This window comes from Leopardus geoffroyi, chromosome E2 (assembly GCF_018350155.1).
Source record: "Leopardus geoffroyi isolate Oge1 chromosome E2, O.geoffroyi_Oge1_pat1.0, whole genome shotgun sequence".
Classification (NCBI taxonomy): domain Eukaryota; kingdom Metazoa; phylum Chordata; class Mammalia; order Carnivora; family Felidae; genus Leopardus; species Leopardus geoffroyi.
The window spans coordinates 6,527,315-6,540,274 of NC_059335.1; the positions used below are offsets into that span (position 1 = coordinate 6,527,315).

The window sequence follows — 12,960 nt, forward strand, 5'->3', positions numbered from 1 at the left end:
TTACTTGTATAGAACAAACCTGAAAGGAAACCTCCAAGAAAAAAAAGTAGGGTAAACTCAGAGACAAGAAGGACAAAACACATCTCTTATAACACCTCACCAGATCTTACCTCATTACTGTTTGTTAGGAAGATAAGGACAAGATTGTTAATGCTGCAAGACAAAAGACTTTCATGAGTACCTTGAGCAATATATGGGCTTGAAGGAGTGAAATGGATTTGGATCAGCTGGAGGAATGTATCATCAAGTCTCTTCCTAGTAGGCAACATTTAAGCCTCAACCTTAACCTACCTACTCTCCAGGGATGCAGGGTCTCCAAGGCTCCAGCCTCTTGCCTCTTCTGTACATATGTCTCCAGACATAAAATGGCTTCCTCCCAAAACAAAAACAAAAACTGACTCCAAGTTAAGTCCGAAATCCAAACCAGAAACACCCGTTCACTAACACCCTTCACCCCAGGCCTCCCTGTGTCTGAGCCCCACAGTGGAGTGTGATCCTGGACAAGAAAGCACATTCACTGATACATACCTACCACTCCAGTTCTTGGTCGCTGAGCCCCACAAACAGAATCACTCACACTGACAACCAACATAACAGACCCTCTGCCATTATTTTTTTTTAGTTTCATCTTTTTTTTTTTAATTTATTTTAGTTACCATACAGTGCAATATTGGTTTCATGAGTAGAATTCAGCAATTCATCACTTACATACAACACCTAGAGCTCATCAAAAGTGCCCTCCTTAACACCCATCACCCACCTAGCCCATCTCCCACCCACCTCCTTCAATCAACCCTCAGTTTGTTCTCTATCATTAAGAGTCTTGTGGGGGCGCTTAGGTGGCTCAGTCAGTTGAGTGTCGCACTTCAGCTCAGGTCATGATCTCACAGTTTGGGAGTTCGAGCCCTGCATTGGGCTCTGTGCTGACAGCCTGGAGCCTGCTTCTGATTCTGTGTCTACCTCTCTCTCTCTCTCTCTCTCTCTCTCTCTGCCTCTCCACTGTTCACCCTCTGTCTCTTTCTCTCTCTCAAAAATAAATAAACATTAAAAACATTTTTTTAAGAGTCTTGTGGTTTGTTTTCCTCTCTTCTCTCCCCTCCTTCCCATATGATCATGTTTTATTTCTTACATTCCACATATGAGTGAAATCATATGGTATTTGTCTTTCTCTGATTCACTTATTTCACTTAGCATAATACATTCTGGGTCTATTACTAAAGGCCAGATTCTCCAGAGAAGCAAAAGAAATCCCCAGAAGGGTCCTTTACTGGCCTCACAGGCACTTCACTCCAGAGACACGTGCAGAGCCCTACCCACTTGACGCTGAACTTCTCTACACTCCACCGCATCTACCACAGGCTGGACCCCCTTCCGAAATGACCCCCATTCTCCAGCTCCCCCACCTCCATGGTGGTTAGGGACGCTTCAGGTAGAGCTGGAACCTTCACGACGTTCCTGGAAGTCGAGTTCCGCCCCCAGATGCGCAACACAGAAGTGGCCACCCCCACCTTGGCGATCTGGGTCCAAGCGGCCAGCAGGAGGGCTGCCAAAAGAAATTGAAATCGCTTTAGGGGTGTCACCTTGCCTTTTCCTGCCGTCTTGTTGGCCACCAGCGCTGTGATGAATGCCTCAGAGGCCGGCACTGGCCCTGCGGTTTTCTACCGAGCCTTTCGGGAAGATGGCGGTGCCCGTGAGGACTAGGCAGGAGCACTCCCACAGTCAGGAAGTGCAGCTGGCGGGGAAGACCCCGGCAGCTGCGGGCTAGAGGCCTTCCCACGGCCTTCGAGCTTTGCAGAAGCCAAGACGTAGGAAAGGCGGAGGCCAGACCGCGGACCAAATAACAAAGGCTCAGGCTCCGAGTTCTGCCAAAACTTGACAACGGTGCCCAGCGCGGGTGAGAATCAGTAACACGGGTCTGGATTAGGCAGGTCAGAGACCTACTGGAGGGAGGGAGCTGCGAAAATGGATGCCCTTGGGGGCCTAGGCCAATCGAGTCTAGGGGGCTGGATTGGAGGCTACTTCTAGTAAGTAGAAGGGAGCCTCCCTCCCCATCTTCTGCCACTCTCCCCCGCCCCTTAAAAAAAAAAAAAAAAAAAAAAAAAAAGGAGGCATAACCTGACTGTACATCAGCAGGCAGTTTGGTGAATTAAACACATCCCTTCACCAGAAGTCAGGTCTATAGCCGTTACAAAAGCCAATTACAGGGATGTCTTGGTGGGTCAGTCGGTTAAGCATCTGACTCTTGGCTTCAGCTCAGGTCATGATCTCATGGTCTGTGAGTTCCAGCCCCACATCAGGCTCCGTGTTGACAGTGCAGAGCCTGCTTGACACTCTCCCTCCCTCTCTCTCTCTGCCCCTCCCCTGCCCACTCTCTCTGAGTCTCTCTCAAAAATAAATAAACTTAAAAAAAAAGGCAATTATAAAACTATCAGTATTTTTTTAATGACTTCTTGAAAGCATGGCATAGTGATCTCCACACAGTATTTATATGATCTTCTTATGGCAAAAATTCATAAACATAGGCATTTCAAAATTTTGAATGGATTAAGTAAAACATAATTCTGAGTATATTAAGGGTTTGGACTTGAGATCAAGAGACTCTTCACTGAGTATGTATCCACTAAATTCTAATCAAGAGATTAACAGTATCAAATATACTGCCTCATGCATGGCCACAGCCCCTGAAACTAGGGAGCTCTAAAATGGAAGTCCTTTTCCCCTCCAGACTGACCTTCTCTTATTCTCTTTCTCATCCAGCATCACTATTATGCAATAAATCAAGAATGGAAGTGTGAGAGTTACCTGGATTGTAGATCACTGGAGGTTGATATGACAACATCAGGGATCAACCCAAAACATAATCTATGTATTATCTTCACAGTCACCACTGAAAAATACATGAAACTGCAAGTCTATAAAGGGCTTAAACAGAGAGACTGGGGAACCTGGCCAACTGAGGGAAAGCCGCACTGAAGAAATGATAATTGAAGATGATGAAGGATGAAGAAACCAAAAAATGAGGCGGAAGGAGGAGTCCTTCTTCAGAAGGAATAAGAATGCTTTTATTATTACCACTTTTTCTGCTTTGTCCCTTTATAAACAGTGATTAAGTCTCTCACGTCACAATGAAAACACTCTGGGGTAACAAGTCTGTTCTTTAGAACCATATTTCCCTTCAGTGACAAAATATACTTTGGCCCATTAATATGTTCACTCACTTTCCAAATCTATATATAATTAGGGTTTTTTTCTTTGTGCTAGAAATATAAAATCATGGAAACCAACACTCCAGTATAATCTTCTGGTGTGATGGAAATGATGACAGATTCTCTCATTGTCTCATGTTTTTGCTCAGTGCCAGTGCTGTCCAGTTCTCTAGCCACTATTCACATATGACTGTTGAGCACTTCAAATGCGGTCAGTGTTAGTGAGGCAATGATTTTTCATCTTCCTGGTTCAGAATTTTTTAAACATTAAAATTTAAGTAAAGCCACTAAAATTAGGGAACTTATAATCTCCTTAAGGAAATAAGAAATAACCATTTTTTCAAAAAAAGAAATACACATTTAAAAAATAAAATTATTATTAATTTTATTAATACATTTATTTATGGGGGCACCTGGGTGGCTCAGTCGGTTAAGTGTCCAACTTTGGCTCAGGTCATGATCTCATAGTTTGTGAGTTCCAGCCCCGCATTGGGCTCTGTGCTGACAGCTCAGAGCCTGGAGCCTGCTTTGGATTCTGTGTCTCCCTCTGTCTCTGCCCCTCCCTCACTCACACACACTCTCTCTCTCAAAAATAAATAAACATTAAAAAAATTTTTTTTAAGTAACTTGTGTACTATAATCTTAATCATTAGTCTTTCCTCCATCTTCCAAAATATGCTCCTTGAGCCAATTAGTCCATGTCTATTTCACTTAATATAGATATTTATGTCCTTTCACTAGATTAGCTGGTGTGTAAAGGTACCACATAAAGATAATCCATGGGGCACCTGGCTGGCTCAGCCTGTAGAACATGTGATTTTTTTTTTAATTTTTTTAATGTTTTTATTTATTTTTGAGACAGAGAGAGGCAGAGCATGAGCAAGGGAAGGGCAGAGAGAGAGGGAGACACAGAATCTGAAGCAGGCTCCACAGAGCCTGCTGTCAGCACAGAGCCTGACGCGGGGCTCGAACTCACAGACCGTGAGATCATGACCTGAGCCAAAGTCGGATGCTTAACCGACTGAGCCATGCAGGCGCCCCAGAACGTGTGATTCTTAATCTCTGGGATGTGAGTTCCCCAGCCCTATGGTGAACAGAGAAATTACTGGAAAAAAGTTAAGTTAAAGATGATCCAGGTTACCTCAGTGCTCTCTCCAGGAAACCAGGGGCTTTTTCTGTTTTGGCCACCACTGTATATTCAGCTCCTAGAACAGGACCCACTACAAATGAAGTATTTAACAAATACCTGCCTGGCTGCAGGCTGTCCCACTATGACCACATTCCTAGTTGCTAGAAGTCTACTGATGTTTAAATTTTTTTTTTTTTCAACGTTTATTTATTTTTGGGACAGAGAGAGACAGAGCATGAACGGGGGAGGGGCAGAGAGAGAGGGAGACACAGAATCGGAAACAGGCTCCAGGCTCTGAGCCATCAGCCCAGAGCCTGACGCGGGGCTCGAACTCCCGGACCGCGAGATCGTGACCTGGCTGAAGTCGGACGCCCAACCGACTGCGCCACCCAGGCGCCCCTATGTCTACTGATGTTTAATGGCGTCTGACAAGCCACAGAAGGCACCTGCACAGTCACCACGTTAAAAAGGTTTTTCTCTTGCAGGACAACACTGGTCTGTGAGGACCTGTGACTGAGGGAGGATTTTCTACCTTGACTAAATCAATTTTCTGATGTTTAGTGAGGACTGACTTCCCTCAAAAAGATCTCCCACATTCAATGCAACTATATGGTTTCTCTCCTGTATGAGTTCTCTGATGTATAATGAGCTGGGTAAGGCTTTCCCACATTCACTACATTTAAAGGGTTTCTCTCCTGTGTGAGTTCTTTGATGTTTAGTGAGACCTGTCTTCTGGGAACAGGATTTTCCACATTCACTGTCCACAAAGGGAGTCTTTCCTGTGCGAAGTCTCTGATGTGCTAGAATCCAAAGCGGGCTCCAGGCACGTCTTTTGGCTGAAGCCTTTCCCACACCCATTGCATATATAAGGTTTTTCTCCTGTATGAATCCGCAGCTGTACCATGAGATTTCCCTTCTCGGTGAAGCCTTTTCCACATTCACTGCACATAAAAAGTCTCTCTCGTGTGTTTTCTGATATACACCGAGCCATGATTTCTTGAGGAAGGCTTTGCCACATACAGTGCATTCATAAGGTTTTTCTCCTGTTTAAGCGTTCTCTGGTGTTCAGTGAGCATGAACTTTCTGGAGAATGTTTTCCTGCAAAGACTGCATTTGTGGGGTTACCCTCCTGCATGAAGATTCTGGTGACCAGTGAACCAGGACTTTGAATGAAGCGTTTCCCATATTTACTTCATACGTGAGGTTTCTTTGTTTTTTTAATTTTCTGATGCTTGATGATTTGGCACTTAGTGCTGATGAGTGTTTTGCTTTCAGGGGATTTAATTTCATTCTGAAATTGTTCATGATTAACGTGAAGAAAGGATTTCCCATCTACAGTATGCTCTGCAGTGGTTCTGCTCTGGTTAAGTAGTTAAATTTGATTTCATACTTTTTCCATGTAAGTCAAACATATCATGTTTTTGCCTTAACACCAAACGAGTTTTGCTCCGAAGAAGAGAATTTTCAAATGTGTTACGTTTGTGTCATTGTTCTAGGCTATTTTCCATGAATTCATTTTGTAAGTGCTCTGGCAGATGACCATCAAGTTTCCAGATTTCTAGAAAATAAAAAAAAATTAATTCTTCCACCATATTGACTAAAATAAAATTATTTTTTAAATGTTTATTTTTATTTTTGAGAGAGAGAAAGAGTGTGAGCAGGGAAAGGACAGAGAGTGAGGGAGACACAGAATCTAAAGCAGGCCCCAGGCTCTGAACTTTGAGCACAGGGCCTGACGTGGGGCTCAAACCCACAAACCGTAATATCATGGCCTGAGCTGAAGTCAGATGCTTAACTGACGGAGCCACCCAGATGCTTAACTGACTAGCCACCCCTAGAATGAAAGTATTTTTTAAATAGCTTCATTTGAGGTGACTTCATGATGAACCTATTATATGAGTATAAATAAAACTCTGTGTTTAATGTTCCTTATATATTAGAAAAAAACAGTAATAATGAATAAACACAAATTTGGCAACTTTCCAAATATTGCAGAACATGCAGCCTGTGCAATACACACAATTTACCGTGAGCAGCAGACTACAGGTTGGAGGGTTGCCTCATCCGAACTGGTAAGAGACTCCTTCACTTCACAAATCCTTACTGATGACTACTGTGAACTGGGCATAGTGCTCATGGTGGGGACACACGTGAGTCCTCATGTTCAGGAAGCCTACACTTCAGTTTGGTAAAACCACTTAAAGGGCAAAGAAAGACACAAGGAGAACAGCTGCAGGTTGTGAGAATGAGTGGGAAGGATCACTGGAGATGGAGAGAAGTGCAGGAAATCAGGTTACACTTGGAAGACGGGCCTCCCTGGAGGATTCATTGTCATTGTCGTGGTTGCCCTTGGGGAGCAACAATATGACGCAGCAGAGAGCTCCAAGCACATGTAACCTACACCTCAGAGAGATGCCCCTTTCCTAAAAGAGAAGCCCCAGTCCCAGCACCTCCTCTTCCGTTACTACCATCATCATATTCCAAATACCATTTCATGGCAGCACTTTTCACCCTCTAGACATACAATATATCTTCTTATTGGATCAGGTTTATATTTTGTCATCTTAGAATGAAAGCTCTTTTTCTGTTTTTATGCTTTTTCTCACTGCTGTTACACTAGGCTATCAAGAAAAAATTCATTAAAAAAATGAATCAAGTAAGCAATCGTGTGTGGAAAACAGTGGGGAGTTTAGGGAAAAAAATAGAAATCTCTGCGTGAGCAAGAAATAACCATTATCACAGGAACACAGAGAAGAATTTCATGTCTGACAAGTAGTATGGTTAACTGGGACTTAATGTCATCAGGATATAATGGGAAGAAAATGGAAGCTTTCAGGAAGCGAATGCAATGGTAACATCGACAATAACCAAAAGGAAGATCAGAATTAGTAAATACACAAAGGAATTAAGATAAAGTAGGCATGAGGCATGATATGGCTTAGGCTTGAATGGAGAATGCAGGATATTAAAATATCTTTTTTTTTTTTAATTTTTTTTTTTAACGTTTATTTATTTTTGAGACAGAGAGAGACAGAGCATGAAGGGGGGAGGGGCAGAGAGAGAAGGAGACACAGAATCGGAAGCAGGCTCCAGGCTCCGAGCCATCAGCCCAGAGCCTGACGCGGGGCTCAAACTCACAGACCGCGAGATCATGACCTGAGCTGAAGTCGGCGCTTAACTGACTGCGCCACCCAGGCGCCCCTAAAATATCTTTTTAGTTAAACTTTGTGAACAGCTGAGGAGTGCCTGGGTGGCTCAGTCAGTTGAGTGTGCAACTTTCGGTTTTGACTCAGGTCATGATTGCAGTGTCATTCCATCGAGCTCCGTGAGGATTCCATGCTGACCCTGGTGCCTGCTTGGAATTCTCTCCCTCTGCCCCTCTCCCCTACATGCACTTGACTTCAGCTCAGGTCATGATCTCATGGTTTGTGGGTTCAAGCCCGCATCGGGCTCTGTGCTGACAGCTGGGAGCCTGGAGCCTGCTTCCAATTTTGTGTCTCCCTCTCTCTCTGCCCCTTCCCTGCTTGCACTCTCTCTCCTCTCTCCCTCTCTCTCTCAAAAATAAATAAAACATTAAAAAAATAATTAAGAAAATGCATGATGTAGGTGGCTCAGTGGATTAAGTGACCAGCTCTTGATTTTGGCTCAGGTCATGATCTCACAGTTATGAGATGGAGTCCTGAGTTGGGGTCTGCACTGACAGTGCAGGGCCTACTTGGGATTCTCTCTCTCTGCTCCTAACCTACTCACACTCTCTCTCTTAAATAAACTTTTCAAAAATGCATGATGTATAATTATGTTCATACACAGTGGTAATGTTTAGGAATGGTTAATTATATCATAAAATTATAAAGAAAAGCATGAAAGTGTTTGCTACACTAGCAAGATGGTAATTACCTTTGGGTGTGAGGACGGGATATAATTGGGAAGAGGTTCACAAACAGCACTGGGGTGCTGGCAATGTTGTTTCTTAACCTGGGTAGTGACTGTTTATATATGTATATTTCTTTTATACCGATTAACTTGTAGATATTTTAAATTAACAAAGAAAGGGAAGAGGTGAAATATACTAAAAGACTGTTATGTTAAAAGGCCAATAATAAGTATTAGCCTAGCTACAAATACCTATCCAGTCAAAGGAGAAAGTGTAAACAAAGAATATAAGGAATTAGTGAGAGGTATGACTCAAATAAGATAAAGGGCTTTTTTTTTTTTTGTCTGAAAGAATACTATGAATATTTTTATGCCGCTAAATTTAAAGTCCTGGATTAATGTTCCTAAAACATGTTAACTCCAGACAATATAGCAGGTGAATTTTAATGATAGGCAATAAGACAAAGATGTCCACTAACACCCCACTTTTGAACTCTATATTGCAGAGGAGAACCAAAGTACTAAGAATAAATTATAAACATTAGAAACTGGAATGAAAAATTAAGGTTATACTCAGACAATCTGGGCGCCGGAGTGGCTCAGTCAGTTAAGCATAGATTTCATGGACTTCAGCTCAGGTCATGATCTCACAGTGGGTGAGTTCAAGCCCCGCATGGGGCTCTCTGCTGTCAGCACAGAGCCCCCTTTGGATCCTTTGACCCCTCTCTCTCTCTGCCCTTCCCCCGCTCGCATTTTCTCTCTCAAAAATACGTAAACATTAAAAAAAAAAAAGTTATATTCAGACACCATCATCATGGACATAGAAAAAGAGATTCAAAGAATTACTAACATAAAAGAGAAAATGCTCCCCCAGAAACCAGTAAGCACATTTTCACAGATAGCTGGCTGGAACCGCACCACATACTAAGCTCATTTCACAGAAATTCAGTCATTAGCAGTTGGAACTGGGACCACCACGGCTGACTAACACCAACCGGTACTTAGTAATAAACCGACCTGTGGATCACCCTGCAAGACGGATGGATACTAAGCAAAACGGGCATTCTGTTGGCAAAGAACAAAGTGTGGACGCAGGGCAGGCAAGTAAGCAACAGTGTTCCCCGCTGCTATGTATTAAGAGGTGAGTGCGGGCGCTGGCAAACATTTTTCTGCAAACGGATAGATATTACACATTTTCAACTTAAGAGCTCTGTCGCAAGGACTCAATTCTTCCTCTGCCCCGGAAAACAGCCATAGACGACGACTAACAGACGGCGGTGGCGATTTAGCCCCTCGGTCTGCAATAAGTCAACCCCTGGACAAAAGGCTTTACAACAAAACAAAGCAAACAAAACCACAGAGAGTTTGGAACTACCCTCCTGCGCTCTGCAGTCTTCTGTCCCAACAGCCCAGCTAAGAACTTCACCCCAAACTCCAGCCCCAGGTCCTTGGCGTCCAAAGCCGCAGCCCTGACAAATATCTCTGTACCAGACACCGATCACACACGCCCTTATTAATCCGAAAACCGGGCGAGACACCCCGATGTCATGAGCACCCACCGGAGCCCCAACATCACTGAGCCCCAAATTAAATCGCCCCCACCCCGCCCGGAACCAGACACTTCGATCATCGTAAATGATCTGCCCCGCCTGCTGCAGGACTCCATACGCTCTACAGCGCGGACACGGTCGTGATCTCTACAGACCCTTAACGGTCTTAATGGCCCCAAAAGTACCCCAACCACAGACACACCTGCCTGGTTCCCCTCAAATACCTCAAATCAGAGGCCCACCTGGTTCTCCTTAAATACCTCCGCCTCGGCGTTTCTACCCTCCCCGACCGTCCCCGGCAGTGATTTCACGGATCCATGCTACAGCAGGTCCACACGTCACCCTGTGAGAAGCAAAACGCCCACCGTGAATAACAACAACAACAACAACAACAACAACAGCAGCAGCAACAACAACAATAATAAAACAACCTTCCAAGGACAAAACCACACACTGACCTAGTTGCCGTCAGATCCGTGGGGAGAACCTGAACGCGGATCTTCCGGCAACCCCTCAGAGTACGGCGGCCGACGAGCAGTGGAGGCCCTCAGAGATCCGCGAACGACGAATTTCCGGTATGTCCCATGAGGCATTGTGTCCGCGTCCGCTCTCCGTGGCCGTGCGGGCGGCCATATTGGGACGTCCGACGTACTCAAAGCAAAAGGGTGGATTTGCGGCCAGAAGCGGGAGTGGCAGAGATGAGAAGCTTCTGAAGTTATCTCTTATCCTCAACGTCGACTTTCGCGGAAGATTGATAAATTTTCAAAGTCTGGAGCTTCGCGAGGCAGACGTGGTGCGGGCTACATTGTGTTGGACGGGCTTGTCAGGAACTTACATGACCGGGCGTATATTATCCACTTTGTGTTAAAAAAAAAAAAAAAAAACTTTCCAAACGAACTAGTAGGAGTTTAGGTGTCGATACCGCAGCAGAAAATGAACTAACACCTGGTAAGAAAAAGTAATACGTCCGGTAAACGGACACCCACGCAAAACTTATGGCGGAAGATTGCTTGCAGAAAGTGGTTTTTAAGAACACAAGATTTCCAGAAACTGGTACAGCGTGAGGCTGGTCATCACCCACCAGAGGGAAAGAGCGGATGGACGAACCTAAATTGGGATTGCGATTGGGGTCTGGGAGAAAGGCCACCAAAAGCGAGCCAACAAAAGTCCGGTGCCAGTGAGAAAGGCACAGCCTGAATCCATCCAATCATGTGAGGGTGGGGGTGGTTAGTAACCCAGGATTTAGGACAAAGAGCGCCAAAATTAGGTGTATTTCAGGCCGGTGTTAAAAATGCGGAGTCCTGGACTCCAGCGCCCAAAGGTTCTGGGTTTGGGAGGTGTTGGGATGTGACTCAAGAGTTCGCGTGGTTTCTTAGATATCAGACGCGGGAGGCTTGTCAGAGACGATCCATAGAAACCATTATTAAATGTTATGTGGTTACAAACTGATGGGTGACTCCCCTCAGTAGATTTGTCTTAGCTCAAATTATACCCAGAAAAGCCCATGGAGGGGTAAGGAGGAGGGAATAGAGCCTTGCCTATAACTACCTATTCATTAATATAAATCAGTATTACTAGGCCTAGTAAGTAAATCCGTATTACTAGGCCTAGTAATTAAATCAGTATTACTAGGCCTGGTATTACTAGGACTTAACGCTTTCTTACATTACATAATCCACTTACTCTGCCTCCATAAAGACAGTTCCTTTGCCTGTTTTATTCACTAATGTATCCTCATTGTACAGAACAGTGCCCTGCGTTGTGTTGGTGCTTTAAAATATACCTGAAGGTTGGGGCGCCTGGGTGGCGCAGTCGGTTAAGCATCCGACTTCGGCCAGGTCACGATCTCGCGGTCCGGGAGTTCGAGCCCCGCGTCAGGCTCTGGGCTGATGGCTCAGAGCCTGGAGCCTGTTTCCGATTCTGTGTCTCCCTCTCTCTCTGCCCCTCCCCCGTTTGTGCTCTGTCTCTCTCTGTCCCAAAAATAAACGTTGAAAAAAAAATTAAAAAAAAAATATACCTGAAGGAATGAATACCAATATCCTAGTATTTCATATTCAATTCTGAGACAGACACGGGATGGGAAATCTCTCCTTCCAGAGAACTCACTGTTTATAACTTAGATAGGTGAATAACTATATGATAGTTACTTGATAAGGAGAGGCCAATCCCAGAAGAGGGAGAGTAAATAATGAAGAGAAAGCACATGTCTCAAGTTCAGCAGTGAACAGTGGAGCTGGAATCTTTGATATGGTGGCAACTCTCAAGGGTGATAGTTCTGTAGGTAAATAACAAAGGTTCTTCTCCATGACATCCCCTAGGGATCTCACCTCCCATCTCCTATATTCTCTATTCCTACAGACTGAGGTTCTTGTCCTCCTGTTTATGATATGTATTCTGAGGATCCATTTTCTTTTCTGCTCTGCCTGGTTTATATTCAGTTATTGAGTTGCTAATCACACTCAGTTTGGAAGGAGACATCTGTATTATTTAGAATTGCCTCTGAAGGACTCATTCCTTCTTTTGATGACAAAACATTCCGACTAGTCCATTGGCTAATTCACTCACTTTCCAAATCAACATATTTGTCTTAAGTTTTCTGTGCTGGGAATATAAAACCATGTAAACCAATACTCCCCAAGATAACTTTCTGGGAATTATAATAGATTTCTCTCAGTCTGTGCTTTTTAGCCATATAGTTAGCTATATATAGTTAACCATATAGGTAGCTGTCCAGTGAGGTAGCCACTAGTTACATACTGCTGCTGAGTACTTGAAATTTGGTTTAGTGCAATTGAGGAACTCATTTTTTTGTTTTTAAAACTTTACAATTTAAACAGCAAAAATTATCAAGGAATTTTTAACCTATTTGGGAGATAAGACATGGACGTGAAAAAAAATAACTTACTTACATCCTAAACTGCTTTAAAGTCCATTAAGAGTCCTTGCCCTCCCTTGAAGCAATATACCCTTTGGACAAGAAATTCTGATAACCCCTTGAGCCAATTATAGTGATCATCCCTTATCCATGGTTTGGCTTTCAAGGCGTTCACCTGAGGTCAAATGTGGTCTAGAAGCAGATGATCCTCCTCCTAACATCCACAGTAGCCTAACGCTAAAACCATCACAACTCCTACACGTCACTTTATATCTCGTAGGCATTTTATCATCTCCTATCATCACAGGAAGAAGGGTGAGGACAAGA

At 43.9% G+C, this 12,960-nt stretch overlaps 1 pseudogene; it reads right to left on the reverse strand.

The window, feature by feature from the left end:
- Window positions 1-4,152: 4,152 nt before the first annotated feature.
- Window positions 4,153-6,497, reverse strand: LOC123578495 (annotated as a pseudogene).
- Between the last annotated feature and the right edge of the window lie 6,463 nt (window positions 6,498-12,960).